The sequence below is a fragment of the Brachycentrus maculatus genome, unplaced genomic scaffold (assembly GCF_059751285.1).
Source record: "Brachycentrus maculatus isolate JH-2025_06_01 unplaced genomic scaffold, ASM5975128v1 h1tg000397l, whole genome shotgun sequence".
NCBI lineage: Eukaryota > Metazoa > Arthropoda > Insecta > Trichoptera > Brachycentridae > Brachycentrus > Brachycentrus maculatus.
Genome location: NW_028281146.1, coordinates 67880 through 87738, shown reverse-complemented (window position 1 = coordinate 87738; position 19859 = coordinate 67880). Strand labels below are relative to the sequence as shown.

General features: G+C 33.5%; 1 protein-coding gene across 2 annotated transcripts in view; it reads right to left on the bottom strand.

The window, feature by feature from the left end:
- LOC148302911 (uncharacterized) overlaps window positions 1-19859 on the bottom strand; it is a 171552-nt gene that overhangs the window by 94804 nt on the left and 56889 nt on the right. The gene's annotated exons all lie outside the window — the stretch shown is intronic.

Genomic DNA, 19859 nt, shown 5'->3' with positions numbered 1-19859 from the left:
TCCTCATACATACCCGCCGATTGTTAGAAGAGGCAAAGAATGTTTGCAAAGACAGAGTGGTGTGGCGTTCGATTCTCTCTGCCTACCCCTGCGGGGAAGCGGCGTGATGGTTAGTTAGTTAGTTAGTTATTTATTAATAATTGTAACTGGTTACATGACACTTATGTTTGTTTTATTAGGAATGAATGTAAGAGACATTTAAAAATAAATCGCTATTCTGTAAACAAAGACTGGCGGGTGCGGGGTGCAGGGAAGTAAGTGCACTTGGCTTTTTCAGAGAAGGACCTCGTCGCGCGGACGAATGTTTAGTTATCTAGAGATAAACACACTCAAAATGTTGTAAATACATATTTTTTTAAAATCCGTCTTGTGACGTCACATGTTTACTTCATAGTCACATTTTATTACTCATATTTCATGAAAAACATGTTTTTCAAAGCGGTTATTTTTCCAATTATTCACCGCGCCTGTGAGGCATATTTTCCTTCGATAAGATCGCTGGATTGTTAGTTAAATAAAAATATAATAACTGCCTACCGTAGAATGTAATCACTATCGTATGGCTAATAATAAAAATGACGATTACAAGGCAGCGATCGACAACCATCTTAAGATTGATGATATGAGATTTTAATTATCGATTTGTCATGAACGTCGTGGAATAATTTAAAAATAAAAATACAAATTTGTACTCGTAAAATACCAATGATTTATGATTATAAAATTGAAATATCGTGATAACATTAAAATCCAATACCATATCATTAACATATCGAAAACATTAAAATCCAAACCAATCCATAATCAAAGAAGTAATCCAATAATACTGATGTTTTATTTTTATATTTGAATCATTATGTTATTTCGATTTGCGATCTCTCAGACGAATGTGCGGCAAAACGATGTACGAATGGTGAAATAGGGGAAGAATTCAATACTGAGGCAATACTTCAAGGTTGCGATAAGCATTATCGATAAAATTGATAAAGGTGTTAATCTAATAAGTGAAGAAACAACAGGAAAACAAATTTATGAGACGAATGTTGCTGGTAGTAAAAGCAGAGGAAGACCGAGAAAATGTTGTCACGATGAAATTATTTCAAATTCTTCACCCGCGCTCAGGTCAGAAGGCGAAATAATTTGCGGGTATGATTTATACGAAGAGACGCATGAATAAGGAAGAGGCGATTTTTTTTGCAATAACAGATTGGTGTGGCGTTCTATTCACTCTGCCTTCCTAGGTGGTTAGTTATTTCGTTAGTTATATATCTAAGTTCTCGTGGCAATGGTTGAGCGCCCCACGCATCAGCGTAACCACTTCGAGATATACCATACTTATGAATATTCAAGATGGACATAAATTGTGTATTTTTATTACTGGCCGCCATTTTGTATTTTATTTCCAATGCAAAACTTATGCAAATGAGCGCCAATGAGGTCCGCTTCTCTTCAATTTATACATATATACGTATATGGCATATAAATGATAAATCGTTACCTAGATGAAATTATGGGTAGGGTGACACAGAATTCGACGGTAATACCATTTTTTAATTTTTTTATATTTAAACACACTCAAAGACAAAATTATAAGAAGATAAGTCTCTTTTGGATTGTGACGTACATGGAAGAACAAGTATTATTTTTTTGACGTCTCAACATGGATGAAGAAGAATATGGAAGTCTGCGTATTTACGGGCTTTACGACCGTCATAGGTAGGCCGTTAAGTGACCACTTTACACACGTGTAACATTTACCAATTCTACCCATGATTGATAACTACACTACTCAAAATCTTGGAAATTCTTTATTTATGATCCAACTTCGAAACATTGTTCGAAGCAAATTTCACTAGAGACATCTAGTCGGCTGTCCAAACTCAAAAATGCAAAAAAAAACGTACTACAGAAAATGTCCCTTACTATGTTTTAAGTTTAGATAGCCGTATTGGTGAGATGAAAGAAGCTGCAACATTTTTCATCTCGCCAATAGATGTCTCTAGTGAAATACTAGTGATTAAAGCACAATGTTTTGAAATTGGATCATATGTATAAAGCTTCCAAGAATTTGAGTAGTGTAGTCAATCATGAGTAGAATCGGTGAATGTTACACGTGTGTAAAGTGATAACTTAAACCATCATATGACGGTCGCAAGCCAAGTAAATGCCAAGACTTCCATATGCTTCTTCATCTAAGGCGGGTGTCCCAAATAAAGCCTACCTTAATTTTTATTATTTTCTAACTAGTGGGTTTACAATAACAATGCACTGGTAATTTTAAATATAATTATTTAACTTTGTAATAAATGAAACTAAAGTGCTTTAGATACTAAAATTATGTTCAGATGTCAAAAAATATTATAATAAATGCAACTCCATCTAAAAAACATGTGCTGTGGTACCGTGTACGTGTATGTATCTCACCATAATGGGTGGAGCGCAATAAACGCTCCATCGGATTTGGGTTGTCTGTAATTACAAGCGGTATGGGGAATTCATTTCATTATGCTAATAGGGTTTTATTATTGTCCACTTGACCTGTTTTCAAAATGACACATTCAATACTAGATCGAGCATAAAAATTCTAAGCCGTAGTCAAGGAACGTCATTTCCCCCGAGAGACGAATAAAAATCTTCCCCTATCTCTTAAGACCTAAACCAGGGGTTGGAAATTTACATACGACTCATTGACTTTAAGAAAAATGAATATATTTTATTAGTTTTATAGGTAAGTACTGAAGTTTCCTGGTGGAATTTCATTTTATTTTATAAACTAACCTATATACATATATATATATATATATATATATATATATATATATATATTATATATATATATATATATATATATATATATATATATATATATATATATATATATATATATATATATATATATATATATATATATATATATATTGTATTTAAAAGCATTGTTTAAGTCATAGGGTATTAACCTAAAAAACGAAAGTTGTTTGTTTTTTTTTAATAATAATAATATAATAAAACCCTTATCCGCACCCCAATCGTGCATAGGGCACTGTGTCATATTAACGCAGTGTTATCTTGATCGTTTACACATGAAGGAAAGGTGATCAGCCCTCCGCTTCAGGTACCAGTCCAGGGTAATATTGAATAAATATTACAGTGAAAAAATCACTAATATTTATGTGACCCCCCTGGGAATCGAACCCGGGACCTCCAGAACGGTAGCTGAGCGTGCTGACCATTACACTACGGAGGCGGACAAAATAATATGTCTATAAGTTTAAAAAAATTAAGTAGGTTAGGAAAGCGTTTTTGCTCAATAAAAAGCTTCTTTCATCTCACCAATAGATGTCTCTATTGGTGAGATTTTGAATTTGAGCTGTGTGGTTGTCAATCATGGGTATAATTGATGAATGTTACACGTGTGTAAAGTGATCACTTGACCAAGCCTATGCCGATCGTAAGCTCTGTCAATACTTAGATTTCTTCCATACTCTTCTTCATCTATGTTGTGATGTCAAAAAAAAGTATACAATTTGTTAGAACGAATCTCAGTAATTCGAACAGTCGGATAATCCGTATTCCGAGTGGTTCTCCGTTCCAAGTTCGAATTAATGACAGTTAGTGAGGCGATTTATCTCGTTAATTCACCCACCCACCAATTACCCGCACCGCGAGCCGCCATTGGCCGAGCAGCATCCGCGGCGGACCAATCGGGAGGCGCAGTTCAACAGATCAGACAACTTTCACGCGCGCTTTTTTACTTTTTTTCCACTCAACTGTCATTGCGATGCAATGCGGCAACACTACAGATGTGGAGTTCCTCACCAAAACGTTACATTTTCATTATAAATGATTATAAGTAATCAGGTTAATATCTCTTTCAAAAACCTTTTAAAAAATAAATGGTTTTTAAAAGAGAAAAATGATGTGAAATAACCCTACAAAGAAATTATATCATAATTAGTTAGTTACTTTTGTATTGTGTCTTGTATTTTGTATTCATTTTACATTATTTCTGTTGAATCTTTATGGATTTATATGATAATCGACACGTGTGAGTTCTCGGCAGCATTTATGGTCGAGTTGAGTAAGCTTTAAGTAGGTATATGGAAAAACCCGTATTTGAACTCAATCAAAATGTTGCCACATAAATAAATAATATCGTTTTAAGCGCGCTAAAAGTGGGAAGTATGCTACTTGTCAAATATTTAAATACGATAATTGTGTCAGCACGTGACATCTATGAATATTTATAGAAAACTAATAATATTTTCTATGGATAGGTACTCGTTATGTTCATTACCAACGAAATAGTGTCCATGTATAATTATGACCGGCGCATGTAGCTGTTAACTGCCGACGAATACAACAATCATAATAGCCATGTTTAAATTTATACATATATATGTACATGCGCGCGCATGTTTATTAATTAGGTGAAATAAAACGTAGCAAAGGCTGCGTGGGTAAAAATGAGCCAGGGGTGCTAAAAGTGTCGGTCGCGTAGCGATTCCAGTAGCCTGCCTGCCCGATATATAGGTACAGTATGAAGAGATCGCCGAAAATGTGCAATGTCATGTGAATCTAATGAGTGAAAGAGAACAGTAAAAAAATTGTCAAGTGAATGTGGTTGGAAATAGTAACAGAGGAAGACCGAGGAAAAATTGTTATGAAAAAGTGTGCCAAATATTTGGAAGCAGTCAGGTAAGGAGTCGGAATAATCGGCGGGTGTGTATAAGATAGAGGAGGAGAAGATGCGAAGATTGTTTGCAAAGAAATTGGCACGGCGTTCTAATCTCTCTGCCTACCTCTGTGGGGTACCTACCCCTGCAAGACAGGACCCCAAAAGATAGACCCCAAGAATTTTACAATGTAGACCTTGGGAGAACAAAAGAGGTGTCGGAAGACCCCAACAGAGATGGTCCGACGACATAGTCGCTAAAGGGGGTAGAAACTGGCTGCAAGCAACCGACCGTTTCATTCTTCATACATTCAGGCATCTCATCATACATTTTCAAACCCTTATACATTAAACAATTTTGCGACTCAACAATGTTTTTTTTCAACAATGGCAGTCTTATTTTATCCTTATATTCGTGATTTTTTTTCTTTAAAACAATAAGATTTTTTTAACTATGAAGAGTCCACGAGACTCGTTTACCGTCAAAGGGTTAAGCGCGCCAGTACACCCGCCTGTAAATTATCGGAGCCACGATAAAAAAAAGATGATGAAAAAAAGTCCGTGTGTATAAATAAACGCAGGGAAGATGGAATTAATGCCGTCGGGCTTAAAGCAGGCGACGTTTCGGATTTGGGTGTGACCGGAAAACAAAATGGTGATCGCCCACCGAGCCGAATTGTTACGAGTCACTTTGGTCTCCCGGTCCAACGGACGAGATGGATTATGAGATATAATTAAATGTAGGCCCGGCAGTGTCATCGCAGGTAATAAATAAATAAAATAATATTAAAATAAATTACATCCTAACATAGATTTAGGATGAAACACGCAAAGGAACTGATCACGGGGTACTCGCGGAAATTCACCAGAGAAGCTCTAAAGCTTAGCAAAAAACAAAAAGGGATCCTAACCAGGACCTTGACAGGACACTGCAGACTGAGGAAACACATGACAAAAATTGGACTACATGACTCCCCAGTATGCAGATTTTGTATGGAGGATAACGAAACGCCAATCCACATTCTCTACAATTGTGACGCACTCGCTCGCAAACGAAGTCACATCCTTGGAGGACATCTACTGGATTCCGAGAAGGTGAAGCTCCTACCACCAAGACAGGTCGTGAGTTATATGACTCACGTAGGTCTTGGCAGTGAGCGGTAATACAGAGGGAGGTCACAATAGATCTAATATGGTCGCACTGACATAAGGGATGCTAAATCCCTTGACCTCAAAAAAAACAAAAAACATAGATTAAGAATATTATGGAAGTCAGGGCATTTACGGGGATTACGACCTTCATATGCTGGTACAAGTGATCACTAGTAACATTCACCAATTCTATTCATAATTCACAACCACACTACTCAAATTTTTGAAACCTCTAGATATATTGATTAAACCTGTAACACAGTATGCGCGAGTTCACAATAGCCACCATAGATATGGTGGTACGAAGAGTACTTTTATTAAGCAGAGACTCTTCATAATTGTATGTGAGGTCCGAATTCTGGATTACATTCACATACTTGAGAAACATTTGAAAACATCATTTTTGGTTAAATGAAAATTAAGTTGCGGGCTATTGGTAAATACATATTTTTGTCGGCTAGTCGCTCACTCCTTTCAACAACGAAATAGTTTTTAAAGTTTAAGAATATAATAAAATGCATTAAAAATAAATATCAAGCCACTTATTGAACTTTTTCTGTGCAACAGATCTTTTTAGGTAAAACCTGAAGTTTTTTTCTCCATTTGAAAAATATTTAGTATATTTAAAAAAATAATTAAACAATACCCTTTCTTCAAAATGCAAAAACAACACTCTCTGCCCTGTAGCGGGTAAATATTGAGTTAAAAATATGCCGCTTTTGCTGGGATATAGTACATTTTCTGGGTATTCCGAAAACATGCACAACTGAAAATTGACGATTTTTGATTTATGACGTTGTTGAAAGGAGTGAGTGTAGTGTAATATGCATGTTTCTCCAGGGTATGCTTGGCTACAATAGTTTAGAGACTAGAAGGAATGTGTATTTGATTACGCATTTTTATCGATTGTTGCGCGGTATGATCGATAATCCTGAAATTATCCGGAGCACTGGTCTGTATGTTCCCGATAGTTACCTAAGACAGCGTCGGCATAGATTGTTTCACATTCCTATACACAGGACCAACCTGCCGATGGTTATGCCTGTAGGAAGAGCTACCGCTATGTTGAACAATATCACATTGGATATTGATCTGTTCCATGTGTCCGAAGGAGTTTTCCGAAGCGGGATTCTTCTACACCTTTAAGTCTTCTTGCTTACTTTTAATATATACGCCTTAAATATTGTTTGTTATGCATATATTATTTTTTTATTAAATAAATTGAAATGTATGGAGCCACCATGTAAAGTGGTCATGGTTTTGTTTTCTAACCATATAACATCGAATATCGTTTTGATGGGTGGATTTCGATGGCATAGGTCAACTCTAAGCTCTATGGCTGATGTTTGAAGTATTATAATTAAACGTTTAGTCAGTGTGTCTGGTATCCTTCAATACACAAAAGTGCATGACTCGGCACAACAGGACGACTTTTTTCAACTCTTTACATATCTAATATCATAGATATAGCCGGTACCTTCGACGAGCCACATGGTGTAACTTTGATTACGAAAAATCAATGGTCAACATTGAAGAAAAAAGGGTTTTTTAAAAACATTAAAATTTTCATGATACATTTTTTTTAAATATGATTTTAAACGGGGGTGTGTAATGTCACCGTGGCTGTTTAATCCATACATGGATAATGTGTAACTTTGATTACGAAAAATCAATGGTCAACATTGAAAAAAATGAGTTTTTTTTTAAACATCAATTTTATCATGATACATTTGTTTGTAAATATGATTTAAAACGGGGATGTGTAATGTCACCGTGGCTGTAAATTCTATACATGGATAATTGCATGAAAAAACTGAAAGGTTAATATGCTGGAGTTGTATACAAAAATCAACGGGCAACATTGAATATTAAAAGTTTTCATTTAAATATTTATTTACACAAATATTCTATGAAAAAATAATAATAATAATACTAATATATATATATATATATATATATATATATATATATATATATATATATATATATATATATATATATATATATATATATATAAATATATACATATATATATACATATATAAAATTTTATTATTATTTTTTTTTATTAAAATTTTAAAAATGTGATTTTAAATAGGGATGTGTAATGTCACTATGGCTGTTCAATCTATACATAGATAATTGCATGAATGTACTGAAAGTTTGAATCTGGAGTTGTGTACAAAAATCAACGGGCAACATTGAAAATAAAAAGTTTTATTTAAACATTTATATACACAAATATTTAATGATACATTTTAAAAATATGATTTTAAATAGGGATGTGTAATGTCAGCGTGGCTGTTTATCCTATAAATGGATAATTGCATGAAAAAACTGAAAGGTTAAAATGCTGAAAAAATCTTCACGAATTATGAATTATTTCAACAACAAAAAAATGCACATATGCATTATGTAAATACCACAATTTCTAGTAATTTCCCTTTATCACTTAAATAATAAACTTCAAAAGTCAGAGTTACATTTTTTTTTAAATGTGTTATTCAACAACGATGTAATAAATATTTAAGATTTGCGCATTGCTCCCTAAGGATTTCAAATTGCCCCCCAGTGGGGCGTGCGCCCCACGTTGGAGGTTAAAACGAATGTTATAAATTATAAAATAAAAGCAAAGTTGTCCCTTCATATTCTAAGTAGCCCCATTTTTTTACCTAATTTTGAAACGTCATCTCTCTGCGTGAGCTTCATAGGGAACTAGCAAGATCGGCTTCATACACTTGTAGAAAACCTAGTTAAATGTAACCATCGGTTACACCCTTGAAAAACAAACAAAAAACCGTTAAGTTTTTAGTTAATAAATCCAAAAGTTACATGTTTTCAAATATTGAGTCAACCGTTTTTTTTTAGTTGCTTTCAACGGACGGTTAACGCGATAACTTGGTTTGATATAATTTTTGGTTGTTAGTTAAACGGCGCTTATGTAATGAGTATCACTGGATTGAAGACATCGATATGATCTGAGGTTTTAAATATGATTAGTTATGAGAACAACGAAAAAAATATTAAAAATTCTTTCATTTCGAATTTCGTAATATTTTTTTTAGGGTGCCTACTTTATTTAACTCTAATAAATGGTTTGTGACATCTCAACATAAATCAAAAAGGTTATCGAAGTCTGGGTATTTACAAGGTTTACGACCTGTCATAGCGGCTGTCCAAACTTAAAACACAGTTTGGGACATTTTTTTGTAGTAATTTTTTTTGCATTTTTGGACTAAGTAGAATCTACTTAGTCCAAAAATGCACAAAAAAACGTAATACAAAAAAATGTCTCTTACTGTGTTTTGAGTTTGGACAGCTGATAGGCTGTTGACGACAGGCAGTCAACAGTCCAGCTTCTCCTGAGGAGTTTTACGTGGTTTCCTCCCAGCAAAGATCAAATGCTGACAAGTTCCTGATTGGCCCACACTAGATTATCCTTCCTGTTCCCAACACAGATTAAAAATAACATTTTTTTTTAAGTTAGAAGAAAAAAATTTATAAATTTAATGATCTATAAACCATGTACATAATAATCAATGCACATAAATAATAAAATAAACTCCATCTTTAAAAACTGTATTTATAGATTTGGCATTTAATTTGTAGAACTCCATTTTAATTTATATATTAACTGTTAAAATTAAACTCTGATTTTTAAAGTCTACTAAATTGTATTTATGACAGTTGCTAATGTAAAACATTAATTTGAAAATGCCATAATAAGGTGAAAAAATTGTAACTTTTTTTTTATGTGTTTCAACAATGAAATACAATTAAAAAACTCTAAAAATCAGTGTTTGATTTTAACATTTAACATATAAATTTGAAAAAATCTTAATTAGTTGTAAAATATATATGTTTTAAATGTATAACATGATACTATAAACAAAACAAAAAAAGAAGGAAAAGTCCCTCTCCAAGCACAAGAACTCAGTCTCTTTTTTATAAGATTAACTAAAATTATAAGATTGTAAGTATAAATGTATAATAATAATAATAATAAAACCCTCATCCGCACCCCAATGGTGCATAGGGCACTGCTTCATATAAACGCAGCGTTATCTTGATCGTTTACACATGAAGAAAAGGTGATCAGCCCTCCGCTTCAGATACCAGTCCAGGGTAATATTGAATAAATATTACAGTGAAAAAATCACATATATTTATTTGACCCCCCCTGGGAATCGAACCCGGGACCTCCAGATAGGCAGCCGAGCTTGCTGACCATTACCCTACGGAGGCGGACAAATAAATGTATAGAAAATGTTTTAAAAAAATGTAATTAAATTAAATTAAATTAAAGAAAATAGTTTTTGTTTCCGGGATTTTACTATATTGTTTTAATCCCTGTCTACATACATACATATATTGATCCAAGGCAGCGCCGGGCGTGTCTTAATATAAAAGAAGAAAAAAAGCACAATTCATATCAATAAATATAATAAAAAAATTAACCGTTGCTTGTGCGAGTAGAGTATAGTTCGGTTATAATAACTTGGCGGGGGTTTCATACAATTATCCACCTACACGAACGCCGTTGTCAAATTTGTACCGATTACCATACTGCCCGTTACAATGAGTGTATTTATACATATCGCTCACTCCTTTCAACAACGTCATAAATCAAAAAACTTGATTTTTCAGGAGAACGTTTTTAAAGTTCATAAATATAATACAATGTATTAAAAATAAATATCAAGCCACTTATTGAATTTTTTACTATGCAACAGATCTTTTTATGTAAAACCTTATGGTTTTTTCTCCATTTGAAAAATATTAAGCATATTTAAAAAAATAATCAAACAATACCTTTTCTTCAAAATGCAAAAACAACACTTTCTGCCCTGTAGCGGCTTAATATTAAGTTAAAAATATGCCTCTTTTGCTCGGATATGGTACATTTTCTGGGCATTCCGAAAACATGCACAACTGAAAATTGATGATTTTTGATTTATGGCGTTCTTGAAAGGAGTGAGCGATGTATATTATTTGTATTTATCATGTAACTGTGTACTTTAAATGTGTAGTCATTAAAATAATAACAAATCAACGAAAGCGTGTCCAGTTTAAATGCTACAGACAAATATATGTTTATATTATATATACAAAAACGAAATGGTTGAATGGCTGGTTTAAGTGATCGCTTTATAAAAGTGTGACATTCATTATTATACCTTTTATGATTGACAACCAAACTACTCATTTGGATTTTTTTTTGACATCTCATCAAAGATGAAGAAGAATGTGGAAGTCTGGGCATTTACGGGGCTGACGACCGTCATAGTCTGGTTTAAGTAATCACTTTACACAAGCGTCACATTCACCAATTCTACTCATTATTGACAACCACACTACTCAAATTCTTGGAAGTTCCATATATATGAACCAATTTTTGTTTTTTGTTCATTGTTCTTGAATCACTATAACTTCACTAGAGACATCTATTGGTGAGATGAAAAGAATTGGTGAATGTTACACGTGTGTAAAGTGATCACTTAAACCAGCCTATGACGGTTGTCAGCCCCGTAAATGTCCAGATTTCCACATTCTCCTTCATCTTTGATGAGATGTCAAAAAAAACAAAATATGAATAATACTCCTATAATTGGAGATAATCCAGATATGTGAACAAGTATTTGGACACACTCGAAATTTTGTATTCATTTGAAAGTCAAACAGTAGTATTCGTTAAATAGCAAATTATTTTTTTTAAACCCGGGAAACATTTGACGTATTGTATTTTTTTAAACACCGTTTTTGTATGGCAAAAATATATTTTTATTCGAAATAAATATGTATGTGATTTTGAGAAGAAAAGAGTTATTAAATGATAAACACGGTGTTTGAAAATGATGCGGAATGCATCGAAACACGTGTCACAGTAGATTCTAAGAAATAGTGGTATTTACTAAGTAAAAAATAATTAAAAATAAATGATGAATAGTTAAAAAATTCATTTAAAATATTTTTTTCAATCCTCATTCTAAAAAACAAAAATCCAATATGTATTTCTAAAAATAAGATTGGGCGTGACTTGGCGTCCAGCTCTATGGATTGCCGGAAGCTAAATGAATTTTACTATTGCGAGTATTGCCTTAATGATTTAACGAGTTTTCACAAGTATTTCAATTCAGCTGTATGTATTTTAATAACTTTATATATGTTTTGAATATTGAAAGCATTAACTTTGTGGATCATCTTGATATATTATTTCGAGAAATAAAAATACTTTGTGTTCTGATCCACTCACATTTTTATTAACCAACTAGTTTCGGCAACAACCTGTTGCCCTCTTCAGGGTTACAATAGTAATAAATGTAACCCTGAAGAGGGCGACAGGTTGTTGCCGAAACTAGTTGGTTATTAAAAATGTGAGTGGATCAGAACACAAAGTATTTTTATTTCTCGAAACTTTATATATTTTTAATTATATGTATTTTTTCGTCCTTTAAAATAGCAAATGGATCGGTGTAAAAATAAATAAATATCCAACGATATCCATTTACCGTTTTTGCAGCGCATAAATCAGTTCTCTTTATGGTTATGGCATTTTATTGATTGAGACATTAAACATGGCGACCAGTCTCGACAGAACGGACGAAAAAACTCGTCCGGCCATCTTGTGTCAAGTTACACGCAGCCGGTCGACCGGTATGACCAACAATAATTATTATTAACTTTCGCGTTTAATAGTTTATCGATTATATTTACTAATTATCTCCGTATTAATCTGCATACATATTAATATTAAATAAAAATATCTGTTTGTTCAAAATCTCAGTGCGGGATAATCGATAAACCGTGATTTAAATATATATTCTTCTTCTAACCCTTATCCGCACCCAATGGTGCATAGGGCACTGCATCGTAGCGACGCAGTGTTATCTTGATCGTTAATTGCATGAAGGCAAGGTGATCAGCCCTGCGCTTTGTGTACCAGTCCGGGGTGATATTAAATAAATATGAGCTTGAAAATCGGCCATATTCATTAATGACCCCCCTGGGAACCGAACCCGGGACTTCCAACACGGTAGCCAAACGCCTGACAACTGCGCTACGGAGGTGGATATATATTCTTACCCAGGTAATATTTTAAATTTGTCCGCCCTCTTGGTGTAATGGGTAAAGCTACCGTGCTGGGGGTTCCGAGTTCAATAAGTGATTTTTCACTTCAATATTTTTTTCAATATTACCCTGGACTGGTCACCTGAAGCGGAGGGCTGATCACCTTTCCTTCATATGTTAACGATCAAGATAACAGTGCGTTTATATGATGCAGTGCCCAATGCACCATAAGGGTTTGAATAATAATTAAAAATCTGCAAATATAAGTATATTAATAATAATAAATTCCGTATGTTCAAAATCTTGGACGGGATAAATTAAAGCCCGGGACTTAATTTTCTTTGAACCCAGGTTTTTTGACGTCATTAATTATTTTCTCTTCAAACACCTTTTTCATGTTGAAAAAATAAGTTTTTTTAACTAAATAAATATATGGTATTGAACAGAAAAGAGTTATTGAAAGGAAAAAAAGTTTTAAAAAAATGGTTTTGATTTTTTTATGTATATGAAAAATGTCCCCCTCCGTAGTGTAATGGTCAGCACGCTCGGCTACCGTTCTGGAGGTCCCGGGTTCGATTCCCAAGGGGGGTAAAATAAATATAAGTGATTTTTTCACTGTAATATTTATTCAATATTACCATGGACTGGTACCTGAAGCGGAGGGCTGATCACCTTTCCTTCATGTGTAAACGATCAAGATAACTTTGCGTTTATATGACGCAGTGCCCTGTGCACCATTGGGGTGCGGATAAGGGTTTTATTATTATTATTATTATTATCTGAAAAATATGTGGATTTATGATTGAACTTATATTTTTTCAAAGCAATATTCTTTCCAACGAGCCGCCACTGGTTCATGAAATATACAGTGTAAAAATAAATATAAACATTCAAAGTATATAAAATAACATTTGACGTGTATATGGAATGGTATTTTTAACAGCGTCATTAACATTAAAATTATTGATTTTAAAGTAATAAATTAATCAGTGATATTTTATGGTACTTTGTTCATGATATTAAATTCTATTAAACGCAAATATAGTATGCATTCTAGCCTTCAGAGTAACCATTACATACCCTGTTCAAATGTGAGGCTAGTTTTTCAATAATTGGTATGCGGTTTAATCTTGTATTTAAAATAATTAAAGAAAAAAATAACCTCGCGAAGTAGCGTTAAAGTGTTTAAAAAAACTGGTTATAATATGAGGTTCTCATACAAACTGTTATGCATTTGACTAACTTATTTCCTTAGAGATCCATCAGTAAGAATTGTGGACAAGCGCCGTGGCGTAGTTGCGTAGACGCTCGACTGCGAAACTGGCGGCGCGGGTTCGATTCCCGCCATTTACAAAATGAATTGAAACATCTATTATCAATTGGTCTGGGTGTTTGTAACGTATTTTTCACCTTCCCTATCCTTACTATCCTACCTGCAGACTAGCATCTAAAATAGACCCTTGCTGGTTATTCCTTTTACTAAATATAAGGCATACTAAAAATAAAAAAAGAAGCTATTATGCTACTTCTCCTCAGGGGTAGGGAGAGAGAATGGAACGCCACACCTGTTTTTCCTAGCTAACAAACTTCGTCTCGCACTTGTCTCCTCTTAGCACATGCCCCAGATAGAACACCTTCCGGACCTTGATATCTCGCTCACTCCTTTCAAGAACGTCATAAATCAAAAAACTTGATTTTTCAGGAGAACGTTTTTAAAGTTTAAAAATATAATACAATGTTTTAAAAATAAATATCAAGCCACGAATTGAACTTTTAACTGTGCAACAGATCTTTTTAGGTAGAACCTGAAGGTTTTTTCTCCATTTAAAAATTATTTAGTATGTTTAAAAATATAATTAAACAATACCCTTTCTTCAAAATGCAAAAACAACACTTTCTGCCCTGTAGCGAGTAAATAATAAGTTAAAATATGCCTCTTTTGCTGGGATATGGTACATTTTCTGGGCATTTCGAAAACATGCACAGCTGAAAATTGACGATTTTTGATTTATGACGTTCTGGAAAGGAGTGAGCGACAGATTCTGTCAGCAACTGTCTCCCTGCTCTTGCTCTTGGAGCACATTTGCGTTGCTGACCATATCGGTCCACGGACATTCGTTAAGTTTTAAAGTAAAAATGCACGATGTAAAACTATTATGCATATTTTATTCGCTTATAATATAACATACACTTATGAACACGTTCCTATATGTATGAAGCCGTCATATGAAATATTATTTATTACTTTAACGACATATTCATATATATGGCTATAAAATCATAATTATAATTGTGTCACCAGATGAATGGTACATGAAAGACAGGGATTGACAACCTTCGAACTTTAAATGGAATATAATACATTTTTATTATTTTTTATTATTGAATAAAATATATTTGTTTTTTAACATATATTAATTTTTAACATATATAAACAAAATATATATATTTTATTCAACAATAAAAATAAGTGAAAAAAAAAAACAATTTGGACATGTCGAACGAATGAGTGAGGAAAGAACGGTAAGACAAATTTATGAGGCGAACGTAATTGGAAAAGGAGCAGAGGAAGACCAAGAAAAACTTGGCACGATCAAGTTTGCCAAATATTTGAAAGTGGTCAGGTTTAGGAGTCGAAACAATCGGCGGGTATGTATGAGTAGATGCATGAACGTGGAAGAGGCGAAGAATGTTTGCAAGGACAGAGTGGTGTGGTGTTCTATTCTCTTTGCCTACACCTGCGGGGAAGCGGCGTGATGGTTAGTTAGTTTTTTTTTTATAAAATATATAAAAGTTTATGAAACATAAATTTTCCTTTGATTTTTTCCACAGAGAACTATTATAAAGAATGTTGAATGAATACTATAATATAGGGTCCGCCATCTAAAGTTTTTTTTTTTCAACTAGTGCTTATTTCGTGAATGGTAACACTTAGCTCATGTCTGATTTGACAGATAATTAGTTTTATCCTTCCGCTGAGCGAATATGGTTGTGTATACGCTTGAACAACGCTGGGAAATATTGCGACATTACTTTGAAAATCATGGTAATGTTGCAGAATGTGTGCGAAAATTGCATACGGTTTTTGGAAGAAGAGAAGCACCGTCAGCTCCGTATGTTCGTTATCTTGTGAAAAAAGTGAAAGAAACTGGCATCCTCATCGATAAACCAAAGCGTGAAAAGCCAAAAACAGTGCGTACACCCGAGAATATCGATGTTGTGGCAGAAAGTGTGCGTGAAGCGCCATCAACATCAATTCACCGTCGTTCTCAACAATTGAACATTTCGGAGACATCATTGAGACGAATTTTGCATAAAGACCTTGGTATGACGCCATACAAAGTCCAATTGGTTCAGGAGTTGAAGCCAACTGACCATCCAATGCGTTTTCGCTTCGCTGAGTGGGCCTGCGATCGACTTACAGAAGATGCCGATTTTGCCAAAAAAATCATCTTTTCGGATGAAGCTCATTTTGATCTTGGCGGGTATGTAAACAAGCAAAATTGTCGTATTTGGGGCACAGAAAACCCGCACGCATACATTGAAAAGCCGGTACACCCAAAACGAGTCACTGTTTGGTGCGGATTTTGGTCCAGAGGCATAATTGGGCCATTTTTCTTTGAAAATGAGCAAGGAGTGGCCGTTACAGTCAATGGCGATCGTTATCGGGCCATGTTGAACGGATTTTTGTTCACAAAAATTGAAGAGGAGGATATTGGCAACATTTGGTTTCAACAGGACGGAGCTACGTGCCACACAGCCGAAGCTACACTCGATGTTTTGCGCCCTGTTTTTGAAAAAAAAAAGTTATTTGGCGGACCCTTTATAAGACAATGAAAAAAAGTTAACAAATCATCACGCTGCTCCCCACAGGGGTAGGCAGAGAGAATATAAGAGAAAAGCGTGTGGTGCTGTTTGCATGCTGTTGCAGTGATTGTCCTGACGAAGAGACGGGTACGTCGCGAAATTCGTAGACTAAAATTTGGGTGCGTGGTGTTATACTAACATTACTAAAAAAATTTAAAAAAAAATTGAAATATTTTGTATTTTTAAAGTATTTTTAACATTGTGGTATGGTAATAAAACACTCTCCTTATCATTCAACATTCACTTTGTATAATACCACTTAACTAACTAACTAATAATTAACGATCACGCCGCTTCCCCGCAAGGGTAGGCGGAGAGAATAAAAAGCCACATCAGTCCGTCTTAGCACACAATCTTCGTCTCTTCTACATTCATATATATTCTCATGCTTCACAGGTCACATCAGTCTAGTCTGGTTATTCTGAAACCGATAGTCGTGGAGTTTTTAACGCTAGATAACTAAAGTATATTTGTGGATAGAATGCCATTTGTGGATCGCACTATATTGACATATGTAGTAGCTGTGCTGAATAGTGATTTAATCTTAAATGTCTCTTACAACATTTTGAGTGTGTTCAAAATCTGGATTATCTCCAATTACAGCAAAATTGGTTCATATATATATAGAACTTCTAAGAATTTGAGTAGTGTGGTTGTCAATAATGGATAGAATTGGTGAATGTAACACGTGTGTAAAGTGATTTAAACACTTAAACCAGCCTATGACGGTCGTAGCCTCGTAAATGCCCAGACTTCCATATTCTTCTTCATCTTTGATGAGATGTCAAAAAATAAAATGTCTCTTTCATTCATTCCTAATAAACCCAACTTAAGAGCCATGTAACCGGTTCCTATTTTTAATAAAAACTTTTAATAAGTATCACGTTTTTAATTGCGTAGTCCGCCTGACGATAGTTAAGTTATCAAAGGTTAAGCAGATTTTTTTAGGTATTACACAAGACGTGTGAACGACGAATGATAAGGAGAGTGTTACTATACTTATACTATTTTCAACCATCGATTAATACAAGGTGCAATCGTTGGACATCTCGCCAAGGCTGTCACCCGTCGCGACAAAATAACGAGGAAAAATCGCTCTCAACTCGTTACAGCCGTAATTAAAAGTTCCATAAACGTCCGGATAGGAGATGGAACTTTAACTAAGCAATCAATTATGCTAAGAAGTCGCCTCTCGCGCCACTGCGCCAAGTATGGAAGCGAGATGTGTTAATTTGCACGTAGAAGGAGGTCGCTATTACCGCAATAAAGACGTTGGTTCAACCTATTAAGGCCGGTAGTCTAAAAATATTGAATATAGCAACTGATGAATAAATTAATAGATAAAATATTAATTTATGTGAGGTGGGAGATGTATTTGTAAAATATAATTTATTTTATTTTTAATTATAAGTATTTGTACTGTATTTTATTTATTTTTCTTTATTTCAAACCTTGACGTGACGTGTGCAACCCTGTAAGGTTATATATATATATATATATATATATATATATATATATATATATATATATATATATATATATATATATATATATATATATACAAATATATATATATATATTTGTATATATATATATATATATATATATATATATATATATATATATATATATATATATATATATATATATATATATATATATATATATATATTGTATATATATATATATATATATATATATATATATATATTTGTATATATATATATATATATATATATATATATATATATATATATATATATATATATATATATATATATATATATATTTAAATATATATATATATATATATATATATATATATATATATATATATATATGCGGTGGTATGGACATGTGGAGCGAATGGATAGCGAGAGAATGACTAAGAAAATATATGTGGCGAATGTGAGAGGGAAAACAGAACGTGGACGACCGAAAAAGACTTGGCACGATCAGATCAATCAGAACCTAAAATCTGGCGGTGTCAAAAGTCTGCGTAATCGGAGGGCATGTATGACTAGATGTATGTGAAGGAGGCGAGGAGTGTATGTCAGGACAGAAGAGTGTGGCGTTCCATCCTCTCTGCCTACCCCTGCGGGGAAACGGCGTGATGGTAGTAGTAGTAGTAGTATATATATATATATATATATATATATATATATATATATATATATATATTTGACCAATCAAGGCGACAACATCGTAAGCGCCAATAAAGTGCGATCGACTTATTTGAGTACATCTAATAACATATATACATGATTAAAAAATATTATGCAAGCAGAACCGCATACCTGATAGAAGTGAAATGTATTTTTTAAAAAAGAGATGTTTAGTGTGTGTGTGTGTGTGTTTGTTTTGTACAAAATTACAACTACATAAACGTTAAAAAATCAAGTAAAATTTCATAAACGCGAAAAAATAGAGAACCAGAATGAAAATAATGTAATGTAATACAAAAAATTCTGAAAGTAACACAACACGTGATACCTCAATCATTCATATATAGCGTCCGACGTGTACGTCTACAACGCGCGCATAATCAACACCATCTCATTCTTTCGCTTTGCATCGTTGTGCATACGTCCCCTCTTTTAGCGTCAGAATGTAGAACTGTCTTTATCCTTCTCTCTACGTTATATCTTCTATCTTTCTCAAGTAACGAAATGTGATTAATAAATGTGATGTGTCATATTGTCACTCTCAATTGTTGTCCAACTATCGATTATCGGATGGCCGTCTAAGGAGTTTTACTCTAAAAAATCGTACACTTTAGAACGATTGAAGGAACACCCTTAGAATGTCAAAATATACCGTAGAGAGAGAATTTTTTAAATCTATTTTTTTAATATTAAAACTCACACCAGGATTTAATGGGTTAAATAGAACCATACACGTTTTACAAATAAAGATGTTGGTATAACGCAAAGTTGTCACATGAACGTAGAATTATCCTAACTAAATATAAGAATTTTTATTTTATCTATTTAATGAACTTCTTCTACAGAATATATGGTATTATTGTAGGTACATTGGCGGGCTAATTGCTATGAATCAATATCTTTTAAACAAACCAAAAACATATTTAACCTTAAAC